The 13,116-nt window shown below is 40.5% G+C and overlaps 1 long non-coding RNA gene across 1 annotated transcript; it reads left to right on the forward strand.

The window, feature by feature from the left end:
- The first annotated feature begins 1,205 nt into the window (after positions 1-1,205).
- On the forward strand, positions 1,206-3,937 carry LOC119368049. The gene is made up of 6 exons (XR_005176507.1): positions 1,206-1,300; positions 1,403-1,513; positions 2,201-2,441; positions 2,687-2,740; positions 2,871-3,146; positions 3,422-3,937. It is a non-coding gene; the product is annotated as an uncharacterized LOC119368049 (long non-coding RNA).
- Positions 3,938-13,116: the final 9,179 nt, after the last annotated feature.

Genomic DNA, 13,116 nt, shown 5'->3' on the forward strand with positions numbered 1-13,116 from the left:
GATGGGGAGCCGGTAGCCGGGTGTTGGGCCCAACTGGGCCAAAAGAAACGAGCGGGGGAAAATCGACCACCGAAGAAAGGAGGGGGGAGGCCCACTAGCCAACACCGCCCGATAGGCCCATCAGGCCCACACGGAGGGCAGGCCCGCAGGCCGGAGGCCACCGCACTGAGATCTGGATCTAGGGTACACGGGGCAACCGCCGGCCCCGCCGACGCCGCCACCGGCGACGAAGCCACAGCAGCCAAAGACGGAGAAGGAGAGGGAGAGGGAGATGGAGATGGGGAGCCTCCAAGCTCCCCATCAGGAGCACAACCCAAGATACCAGGGGCAGGAGATGCGACCGCAAACTTACCAGATTTACACCGACGCCGCGAGATCCGGATCCAGCCGTCGACCGATGGAGACACCACCACCGGCCAGCCTCGACCCCTGGGGGCGAACTTACGAAGGCGAGGGGCGGCGCAGGCCACCCCCACCCCTCCCCCCAAGCAGGTCACCACACCACCGGGGAAGGGGGAAGGAGACTGTGAATCCTCCACATCCGACCCCAGGGCCCAAAAACGAGAACCAAGCACCGGCAGCGGAGAGGAGGGAGGGGAGAAACCCACTTGCGAAGAGCCAGGGGGGAGAGGGGGAGAGCAGCTGCACACGGAGAGGATGGCGACCGGACACCGGCCACCGGGGAAGGGCGGGGGCCAGACCTACCGAGGCAAGGAGGAGGGGAGGAAGGGAGGGGAGAGAGGGAGGAGAGAGGAGCCATTCCAACTTCGCCCAGTCGGCAAATCCCACGTATGAATGGTTTTCTTTTATCTCTATGCGAGTTATAAGTGCACTTGAAATGTTGCTGACACAATTGGTACAAGTTCTGGAATGAAAAAGGAAATTTCAGTGAGCTCGAAGTCACATTGCGCACGTCCTCAGCCAAGCAGTGATCAACAAGCCGGTGAACCTGCACAGGGCATCTTATCTTGGCGGGAGGCCGCCTGTGTACGATGGCAGGAAGAGCATGTACACGGCAGGCCCGTTGCATTTCACTGCCAAAGACTTTTATATCACTCTGCTTGACGATGATGATGGCTCTGACTCCCAGAGGTCAATTCACAATCAATATTTTATCCCCGGCTGCTTTGTATGTGTTCATTGTTCTTAATGTGTTTTTCTTTTCCTTTTGATTCATGCGGTAGAGGAAATTTAAGGTGGTGATTAAGTTTGGGATGTTTGTGGCCGGGAAGCACGCAGAAGCACCTCAGGAGGTGTTGCAAGTTCTTGACATTTTGCTTTGGGAGCTGTCCTTTGCAAGGTAGCAATGACGTGCCATCATTAGTTATGTTATATTAACTCAACAGAGGATATGTAAGAGGTGATGCAGGAAGATAATATTTCTAATTGGTTTATCTGACAGATATGCGCCACTTGGACGGTCGTTCTTTTCGCCTGACCTGGACAGGAGGCAACCCCTTGGTGACGGATTAGAGGGCTGGCGTGGGTTTTGTCCGTGTGCGCTCTTTCCCAGGTGTGTCCTCTCTCTCTTGATCTGATATGAAACTGAGAGTGGAGGGTCAAGGGGTTGCTATTATCAGATTGAGCAGGTAGGGAGAGAGCCTTGCTGAGGATTGTGCACTGTACAGAACTTTTGAATTTGTTCCCTCCGCTGTGGATACTGCTCTGCAAACAACTGCTAATGTTTCCTTTTCATCTGAATTGCAAAATGGTTTGCTTGTCGCTAGCTTTTTATGGTACTGCCCTGCCATCTTTTTGCTATTGCTATAATAAAATCGAGGCAGTACGAGACAAGATCAATTATGAAGGTTGTGTTTTTGTAGCACGCCTTCTGGATGGGAGGGACATCCAAGTTCTATGCCTGTATTTCATCTCTTTTTTGATAAGTTGCAAGTAATTGCTATCATCATAAACATTAAGCAAGTCAAAATATACTCATGGATCCTCTTTTAGGTTTTGTTCCCTTGCCAATAAGGTTTTGAGAAGACAGAAAAGGAACAGTATGCGTGCTAAACAGTGTTTCCTTTTCCAGTTATTGATCATTCACAAGCATGTGTATATGTATGAGGGCATGTGCGACATCTCAGTCTGTTATTTTCCGTCTCTGAACCACACATAAAGAATTTGGATATTTAACTTTTTTGTTACATTGTTGCCTATATATTTTGCTTTGATAAGATGTTCTTTGCATGTTGATCAGGTAAGGAACACAAGGACCGTAAATCGTACTGGGCAGCCAACAGGTTACAAGCTCATACCTGGTTCAAATTGTCTGCCATTCTGCCTGCCAGAGGCAAAGTTCCAGAGACGAGCTGGATTTTTAAAGCATAATCTTTGGGTTACATCATACAAAAGTGATGAGATATTCCGTGGAGGAGATCGACTTTCCAATCAGAACCGGCGCATCCATGAGGCTCTAGCTACATGGGTCAAGATCTCTGGTACGTTTGTCACCACCTGCCAGCTGGTATTGATTTGCAGGTTCATATTTTGGTTTGAAACACTTATCTGCAGTCTTATGTCGTCGAACATTTTGCCTATTAGTCCAATTTGAAGTACCAGTACAAATGGTACATTAACTTTTAGACACTTACATATTCATTTTCTGCGTTCTCTGAAGTCTGACCGCTACTTGATGCATCGATTGGGTCAAAATGATTCTAATGCATTTTCATTTTAATTACAGGTCATTTTAGATGGATAGATAGCAACAGGTCAATAATTACACTCTGAATAAACGGTAGACCTCAGGTCTCCCTTCTTCCTTAAACCGCATCTTGATTTTCTGAATTGTTTGTAGTTTTGACTTCCACTTGTCCATGAAGGATGCTTAAATGGTCTAATGGCCTGATCTTGATAATGACCTACAGGTGTTTATGAGGCATGCATTTGTATTATGAATTGGAAGAACATCAATCAGCAAGTATTTATGGCGGATGTCTCCTAGATGAGATAATTTTCCGCAAACTATGTCTGATCCAATTGCTCTAGGTAGCAACATCGTGGAATCGTAGTGTTATTTTTTATGCCCTACATTCTACCGCTGATACACTTGGATTTGCATATTTTGAGTCATGCTTCTACTAATTTGACTTATGATGTCGCTGGTTTAGGATGAATGCTCGCAGATCATCTTCTATCCCAAGGTGTGTCTTGTCTTCCTCTCGGTTGTAGTTAATTCTACATTATTATACGATTTAAGGCACACATGATATATTGAACTTCATGAAGTAATTAGAATGATTATTTATTTACCGTTGTTCTCTGGCTTCAACATTATTATACGATTTAAGGCACACATTGTATATTGAATGTCATGAATTAATTAAAATGATTATTTCTTTACCATTGTTCTCGGAGCTCATTATTTTAGTCCTTTTCTATTAGATTTTTGACTAATCTGGTTGCTCTGGTGCTCCAGTTTCTTATTTGCAGGTGATGATCTTTCTGCAACCTGCTACCTGTGTTTACAGGTTGCTGATTCTTCTATCCCTTGATCTTCTTTTGTGCATGTGTGTCGTCTATGCTTACATCTATGTTGGACGCGACTATTCTTTTTCCAATGAGCTAGTTGCTGCAGTCCTGTTCGTTTCTTTCGAGGACATAGATGATAGAAATGCTGCCATGGGATCAGATCCTTCCCTTTTTCCCATCTCTGTCTGCGTGTATCCATAAAATTGTTTGTACGTCATTTGTCCACTTAAATGTGTATTTATGCTTCTTTCTAACAATGGTCGTTTGGATGCATATCCCATATGGCCATTTTTTGTGAAGTGTGTAGTACAACCACTGGTTGTTCCTTGTAATATCCAAATGGTATAAGAGATTTTGTTAGTGCACCATTAGCATATTATTTTCTTTCTATCCAATAAGAGGTTGTTGTTATGTTATTGTCATTTATTGCCTTGCATTGGATGGTTATGTAGTAACATGCTTCTCTGATAAAACTTAGATCTTGTACAGCAGTGATGTAAATATCATTTCTTCTGTTTAAAATTTAGATGATTCACCAAGGTGACAAAGCCACACACCCAATTCATTTGGAAGTATCTTTAGAAGATCAGTTCTGCCATATTGCCCTTGCTGCTGGAAACAGAATTTGATGAGCTCTTCTTTGGATCATCTTCCTTGTATTGGTTAGTTTATAGTTGCTGCTACGTTTAGCCATTGTTTCCTTGAGAACTTGTTCAGAGTGTAGATAAGATAATTATGTAGCTATAGAAGGATATATGGCATTCAGTAAAACACCAAAAACTTTTGAAATCTATATATTTTATTGCTTGTGCACCTATTCCATCTACAAAATAACTTCTGTGGGATCATCCCTGATGGGAATTTTATAAAGCTTCTGTTCTTTTCATTCCCGTGCTCTCTTATATGGAGTCAGATCTATTAGACCATAATATTACCATGTACTAATATTTTCTTTGTCTGTTGGATTCACATCTTCTATATGAACTCGCTAAGATTATTTATTTTTCTTTGGTCTTTCATCCTACCGTAGACATCAGTCTGTTGCATATGCATTTAACATTAGGCAGAGAAATTTTTGTCAATTAGTGACATATTCCTCGTTAGTTTGCTACATTCTTCGACTATTTGTTAAGCAACACACTAATTTTAGAAGAACTATTTGATCTTCCCATGTTTATTTGGTGGCATTTGTGTGTTTGATATTATGATCTATGTACAGACAAGTTGTTTGTACCATGGTCTTTGACCCTGTTTCTGAGACAGGTATCTAGACTACTTTGACACATAATTGAGATAATTACGTCTCAATGACTGAAACTATTTTTGCACTATACTTAGATGTTACTTGGTTTTTGTTCTAGAGCACTTTGCATAATGTTTGAACTATTGGGAGATTTGTTTTGAAGAGTTTAGATTAGGATGAAGAGGTGTTCTTCCATGGCGGCCAAAGGAGGAGGCGCTTCTCCGGCCAGATCCATGGCCACCTGTTGCCCTTGACGCCCAACCTCCTTGAGGGATCGATCGAGTGATGGTCACCAGTTGCCATCGACGTCCAACCTCCTTGACAGATTGATCGAGAAGACATCATTGAGTTGCACGACTTCCACGTCTTCCTCTTAACGAGAAGATGTCATGTAACCTCTAAGAATACATTCTTTGAGTGTGTTGCTTTTGTAAATCTCTGTCTTAAAATTTTAGATACTTGCACATACCAGTACTAACTATGCATGTACTTTGAGTGATGAAATGACACGCCTTCATACAAACAAGAAAGTGGAAGAGGTGCTTCCCAACCTGGCACCGCCCCAACTTCCCTCAGGCGGCGTCACCAGGTGGCGCCCCAACCACTAGTCAAGCTCAAAAGATATAAGTGAAGCACATAGAGCTAACAAATTTCAATCAAGTAGGCTTCTCCCAAAAGGTGTGCACAGCAAGTATGATTGTGGTAAAATAAAAAGCAAAGACTAATATAATACACTACGCTCCAAGCAAAACATATATCATGTGGCGAATAAAAATATAGCTCCAAGTAAAGTTACCAATGAACGAAGACGAAAGAGGGGATGCCTTTTGGGGGCATCCCCAAGCTTAGGCTTTTGGCTATTCTTGAATATCTTGGGGTGCCATGGGCATCCCCAAGCTTAGGCTTTTGCCACTCCTTATTCCATAGTCCATTAAATCTTTACCCAAAACTTGAGAACTTCATAACATAAAACTCAACAGGAAATCTCATAAGCTCTGTTAGTGAAAGAAAACAAAACCACCACATAAGGTACTATAATGAACTCATTTTTTATTTATATTGGTGTTAAACATACTGTATTCCAACTTATCTATGGTTTATAAACTATTTTACTAGCCATAGATGCATCAAAAATAAGCAAACAACAGTCGAAAAATAGAATCTGTCAAAAACAGAACAGTCTGTAGCAATATGTAACTAACACAAACTTATGGAACTTTAAAAATCCTACCAAAATAGGACATTCTAAACAATTTTTTTATTGAACAGCAGAAAAAATAATCAATGCAAAAGCTCGTTTCTGTGATTTATTGAATTTTTTCTTGTGAGCGCAAAGTTTCTGTTTTTCAGCCGAATCAAACCAACTATCATCATAGGTTATCCTATAGGTTCTACTTGGCACAAACACTAATTAAAGCATAAAAACACATCTAAACATAAAGTAGATGCAAAATTTATTACTAAATAGGAACAAAAACAATGAACACAAATAAAATTGGGTTGCCTCCCAACTAGCGCTATCGTTTAACGCCCCTAGCTAGGCATAAAAGCGAAGATAGATCTAAGTAGTGCCATCTTTGGCACTTGATTCATAGGTAGCTCGCATGATAGATTCATAAGGTAATTTGACTTTCTTTCTTGGAAAGTGCTCCATGCCTTTCTTTAATGGAAATTGGAATCTAATATTCCCTTCCTTCATATCAATAATCGCACTAATCGTTCTAAGGAAAGGTCTACCAAGAATAATAGGGCAAGAAAGATTGCAATCTATATCAAGAACGATAAAATCAAGGGGCACCAAATTTCTATTTGCAACAATAAGGACATCATTGATCCTTCCCATTGGCTTTTTAATAGTGGAATATGCAAGGTGCAAATTTAGAGAGCAATCATCAAGATCATGGAAACATAGAATATCACATAAAGCTTTCGGAATCGTGGAAACACTAGCACCCAAATCACACAAAGCAAAACACTCATGATCTTTAATTTTAATATTTATAGTAGGTTCTCACTCATCATTAAGTTTTCTAGGTATAGAAACTTCCAAATTATGGTTTTCATCAAAAGATTGCATCAAGGCATCAACGATATGTTTGGTAAAAGTTTTATTTTGACTATACGCATGAGGAGAATTAACAACGGATTGCAACAAGGAAATGCAACTTTCTAAAGAACAATTATCATAATCTAATTCCTTGAAATCCGAGATAGTGGGTTCAATACTATTTAAAGTCATGACCTCTTTAATCCCACTTTTACCAAATTTAGCATCAAGATCTAAAAACTCCGAATTCTTGGGACGCCTTCTAAATAAAGTTGACGCATCTCCAGTCCCATTATTATCAAGATTCATATTGCAAAACAAAGATCTAATAGGGTATACATCAATAAATTTAAGATCTTCATCATTATTTTCATGGGAACTAGAAGAACACGCTTTTAAAAAGCAATCTTTCTTAGCACGCAATCTAGCGGTTCTTTCTTTGCACTCGTCAATGGAACTTCTCATAGCTTTGAGAGACTCATTGATATCATGCTTAGGATAAGAAGATCTAAGTTTAAGAGAATCAACATCAAGCGAAAGTCTATCAACGTTCCTAGCCAAATCAACAACTTTGAGCAATTTTTCTTCAAGCAAGGCATTAAAATTCTTTTGAGAGATCATAAATTCTTTCACACTATTTTCAAAATTAGAGGGCATCTTATTACAATTACCATAAGAATTGTTGTAGGAATTTCCATAATTATTAGAGGAATTGCTAGGGAACGGTCTAGGATTAAAGTTTCCTCTATAAGCATTGTTTCCAAAATTATTCCTACCAACAAAATTTACATCCATAGATTCATTATTATTCTCAATCAAGGTAGATAAAGGCATATCATTGGGATCAATAGAAAAACTTTTAGTAGCAAACAATCTCATAAGCTCATCCATCTTTCCACTCAAAACATTAGTTTCTTCTATAGCATGCACTTTTTTACTAGTAGATCGTTCGGTGTGCCATTGAGAATAATTAGCCATAATATTATCAAGAAGTTTTGTAGCATCTCCTAAAGTGATTTCCATAAACGTGCCTCCGGCGGCCGAATCTAAAAGATTTCTAGAAGCAAAGTTTAATCCGGCATAAAATTTTTGTATGATCATCCATAAATTCAAACCATGAGTAGGGCAATTGCGAATCATCAATTTCATTCTTTCCCAAGATTGGGCAACATGCTCATGATCAAGTTGTTTAAAATTCATAATATCGTTCCTAAGGGAGATGATCTTAGCGGGAGGAAGATACTTAGAGATAAAAGCATCTTTGCACTTGTTCCAAGAATCAATACTATTTTTAGGCAAAGGCGAAAAGCAAACTTTAGCACGGTCTCTAAGTGAAAACGGAAATAACTTCAATTTAAGAATATCATTATCCATATCTTTTTTGTTTTGCATCTCACACAAATCAACAAAGTTGTTTAGATGGGTAGCGGCATCTTCACTAGGAAGGCCGAAGAATTGATATTTCATAACAAGATTCAGCAAAGCAGCATTGATTTCACACGACTCAACATCATTAAGAGGAGCAATCAGAGTACTAAGGAAATCATTATTATTGGTATTGGAGAAATCACACAATTTGGTATTATCTTGTGCCATGGCGACAAGTAATCCAACACACAAGCAAACAGAAAAAGGCAAGCGAAAGAGAGAGGAAGAAGAAGGCAAGTGAAAAAGAGAGGAAATTGGGAAAGAGAGGGCAAATAAAACGGCAAGGGTAAAGTGGGGGAGAGGAAAACGAGAGGCAAAGGGCAAATAATGTAAATGCGAGGGAGATGAGTTTGTGATGGGTACTTGGTATGTCTTGACTTGAGCGAAGACCTTCCCGGCAATGGCGCCAGAAATCCTTCTTGCTACGTCTTGAGCTTGTGTTGGTTTTCCTTGAAGAGGAAAGAGTGATGCAGCACAGTAGCGTCAGTATTTCCCTCAGTTTTTGAGAATGAAGGTAGCAATCCAGTAGGAGGCTCCTCACAAGTCCCACGAACCTATACAAACAAACAAAGAACTCGCAATCAACGCGATAAATGGGTTGTCAATCCCTTCACGGCCACTTGCGAAAGTGAGATCTGATAGAGATAATATGATAAGATAAATATATTTTTGGTATTTTATAATATTGATGCAAAAAGTAAAGATGCAAATAAAAGTAGATTGAAAGCTTATATGATAAAAGATAGACCCGGGGGCCATAGATTTCACTAGTGGCTTCTCTCAAGATAGCATAAGTATTACGGTGGGTGAACAAATTACTGTCGAGTAATTGATAGAAAAGTGAATAATTATGAGATTATCTACGCATGATCATGTATATAGGCATCACGTCCGCAACAAGTAGACCGACTCCTGTCTGCATCTACTACTATTACTCCACACATCGACCGCTATCCAGCATGCATCTAGAGTATTAAGTTCATAAGAACAGAGTAACACATTAAGAAAGATGACATGATGTAGAGGGATAAACTCAAGCAATATGATATAAACCCCATCTTTTTATCCTCGATGGCAACAATACAATACGTGCCTTGCAACCCTTTCTGTCACTGCGTAAGGACACCGCAAGATAGAACCCAAAGCTAAGCACTTCTCCCATGGCAAGAAAGATCAATCTAGTAGGCCAAACCAAACCGATAATTCGAAGAGACTTGCAAAGATAACTCAATCATACATAAAAGAATTCAGAGAAGATTCAAATATTTCTCATAGATAAACTTGATCATAAACCAACATTTCATCGGATCTCGACAAACACACCGCAAAAAGAGTTTACATCGAATAGATCTCCACAAGAGAGGGGGAGAACATTGTATTGAGATCCAAAAAGAGAGAAGAAGCCAACTAGCTAATAACTATAGACCCGAAGGTCTATGATAAACTACTCACAACTCATTGGAAGGGCTATGGTGTTGATGTAGAAGCCCTCCATGGTCGATTCCCCCTCCGGCGGAGCACCGGCGAAGGCTCCAAGATGGGATCTCGCGGATACAGAAGGTTACGGTGGCGGAAATATTTCTTCGGTGGTTCCCTGGATGTTTTCGGGGTACGTAGGTATATATAGGAGGAAGAAGTACGTCGGTGGCCGCTCGAGGGGCCTAGGAGGCAGGGGCGCGCCCAGGAGGGGTGGGCGCGCCATCCTATCTCATGGCCGCCTCGATTGCTTATTGACTTGCACTCCAAGTTCTCCGAATCACGTTTGTTCCAAAAATCACGCTCCCGAAGGTTTCATTCCGTTTGGACTTCGTTTTATATTCCTTTTCTTCGAAATACTGAAATAGGCAAAAAACAACAATACGGGTTGGGCCTCCGGTTAGTAGGTTAGTCCCGAAAATGATATAAATGTGTAAAATAAAGCCCGTAATCATCCAAAACAGGTAATATAATAGCATGGAACAATCAAAAATTATAGATACGTTGGAGACGTATCACTGCACCTTGTTTACTTTTGTTACTTATTACCCGTTATAATTACCTTATCACAAAACTATCTGTTACAGATAATTTCAGTGCTTGCGGAGAATACCTTACTAAAAATCGCTTGTCATTTCCTTCTGCTCCTTGTTGGGTTCAACACTCTTACTTATCGAAAGGACTATGATAGATCCCCTATACTTGTGGGCCATCAAGACTCTTTTCTGGCGCCGTTGCCGGGGAGTGAAGCGCCTTTGTTAGGTGGAATTTGGTAAGGAAACATTTATATAGTGTGCTGAAATTTACTATCACTTGTTACTATGGAAAATAATCCTTTGAGGGGCTTGTTAGGGGTATCTTCACCCCGACCAGAAGAGCAAAGAGTTGCTCCTCAACCTATTGAACCTACTGAAAATATTCACTTTGAAATTCCTTCGGGTATAATAGAGAAACTGCTAGCTAATCCTTTTACAGGAGATGGAACATTACATCCCGATATGCACCTAATCTATGTGGATGAAGTTTGTGGATTATTTAAGCTTGCAGGTATGCCCGAGGATGTTATCAAGAAGAAAGTCTTCCCTTCATATTTGAAGGGAAAAGCATTGACATGGTTTAGGCTATGTGATGATATTGGATCATGGAACTACAACCGATTGAAATTGGAATTTCATTAGAAGTTTTATCATATGCATTTGGTTCATCGTGATCGTAATTATATATATAATTTTTGGCCTCGCAAAGGAGAAAGTACTGCTCAAGCTTGGGGGAGGCTTAAGTCAATGTTATATTCATGCCCCAATCATGAGCTCTCAAGAAAAAATATTATTCAAATTTTTTATGCTCGGCTTTCTCTCAATAATTGCTCCATGCTCGATACTTCTTGTACTGGTTCTTTTATGATGAAGACTATTGAATTCAGATGGGATTTATTGGAAAGAATTAAACGCAACTATGAAGATTGGCAGCTCGACAAAGGTAAGGAGTCAGGTATAACACCTAAGTTTGATTGTGTTTAATCTTTTACGGATACCGATGCTTTTTGTGAATTTAGCACTAAATATGGACTTGACTCTGAGATAGTAGCTTCTTTCTGTGAATCATTTGCTACTCTTGTTGATCTCCCTAAGGAGAAATGGTTTAAATTCATCCTCCCATTGAAGTAAAAGTACTAGAACCTATTAAAGTCGAAGAAAAGACTATTACTTATAATGTTGATCCTATTCTTCCTACTGCTTATACTGAGAAACCACCTTTCCCTGTTAGAATAAAGGATCATGCTAAAGCTTCAACTGTGGTTCATAAGAGTAATGCTAGAACACCTACACCCCCTGAGCAAATTGAAGTTGAACTAAGTATTGCTATGGTTAAAGATCTCTTGGTCGATAATATTGATGGGCATGTTATTTACTTCTGTGATGAAGCTGCTAGAATTGCTAGACCCAATACTAAAGACCTGTTGTTGGCATGCATGTTGTTTCTGTTAAAATAGGAGATCATTGTTATCATGGCTTATGTGATATGGGTGCTAGTGCAAGTGCAATACCTCATTCTTTATACGAAGAAATTATGCATGATATCGCACCTGCTGGAATAGAAGGTATTGATGTTACTATTAAGCTTGCACATAGAGATACTATTTCACCAATTGGGATTGTTAGAGATGTTGAAGTCTTGTGTGGGAAAATTAAATATCCTATCCATTTCCTTGTTCTTGGTTCCCCACAAGATGACTTTTGTCACATTATATTTGGTAGACCCTTCTTGAATACTGTTAATGCTAGGATAGACTGTGAAAAAGATATTGTTACTGTTGGCTTAGGGGATATGTATCATGATTTTAATTTATCTCAATTTCGTAGACAACCCCATGATAAAGAATTGCCTAGTAAAGATGAAATTATTGGTCTTGCTTCCATTGTCATCCCTTCCAGTGATCCTTTAGAACAATATTTGCTCGACCATGAAAATGATATGTTTATGAATGAAAGAAGGGAAATAGATGAAGTATTCTTTAAACAGGGACCTATTTTGAAACACAACTTGCCTGTTGAAATCTTAAGGGATCCTCCTCCACCCAAGGGTGATCCCATGTTTGAGCTTAAACAATTACCTGATACTCTTAAATATGCTTATCTTGATGAAAAGAAGATATATCCTATTATTATTAGTGCTAACCTTTCAGAGCATGAAGAAGAGAAATTATTGAAAACTCTGAAGAAGCACCGTGCTGCTATTGGATATACTCTTGATGATCTTAAGGGCATTACACTACAAAAAAAGACACATCCGTGACATTTTGGACCGAACGAAATTTTTTCTGTCATACATATGACACTTCTATGACGATAATTATGACAAAACCCGGTATCATCATAGATGTGGTGGGCTCCTACTTCTATGACAAAAAATCATGACAAAAAATGGGCTTTTCGTCCTGGGCAGGCCGGCGACGCAGCTGCATGACATTCTTTGGGCCGTCCAGGACGGGAAAAACCGTGGTAGAAGTGAGGGCGAGGAAAATTTCGGGGAGTTCCCGGTTACGTTGGGTGGTCGGGGACTGAGCGATGCGCGTTTCTCTCGTACACATACGCGTGTGTGTGCGAGGTGTTGGCTCTAACTGAACCCGAGCGCGGCGTTGGGCTCTAACTGAACCCGAGCGATTGCACTGCAGGTTACACGTTACTGAACCCGAGCGATCGATCGATGGCTGTTAACTGAACCCGATCGAGCGATTCCTTCGCTACTGCTGCTAACTGAAGCCGATCGATTGGATGAACAGTGAGTGTTGCGGGGGGTTTGGATGAATAGTGAGCGGTGGCGTTGCCTCTGGATGAACAGGACTCCGTCGTGTGGAGGGCTGGATGAACAGTAGACGGTGGAGGGGTGGATGAACAGGACCCCGTGGTGTGGAGGGCTAGATGAACAGTAGATGGTGGAGGGGTGC

The sequence above is a fragment of the Triticum dicoccoides genome, chromosome 2B (assembly GCF_002162155.2).
Source record: "Triticum dicoccoides isolate Atlit2015 ecotype Zavitan chromosome 2B, WEW_v2.0, whole genome shotgun sequence".
Taxonomy (NCBI): Eukaryota; Viridiplantae; Streptophyta; class Magnoliopsida; order Poales; family Poaceae; genus Triticum; species Triticum dicoccoides.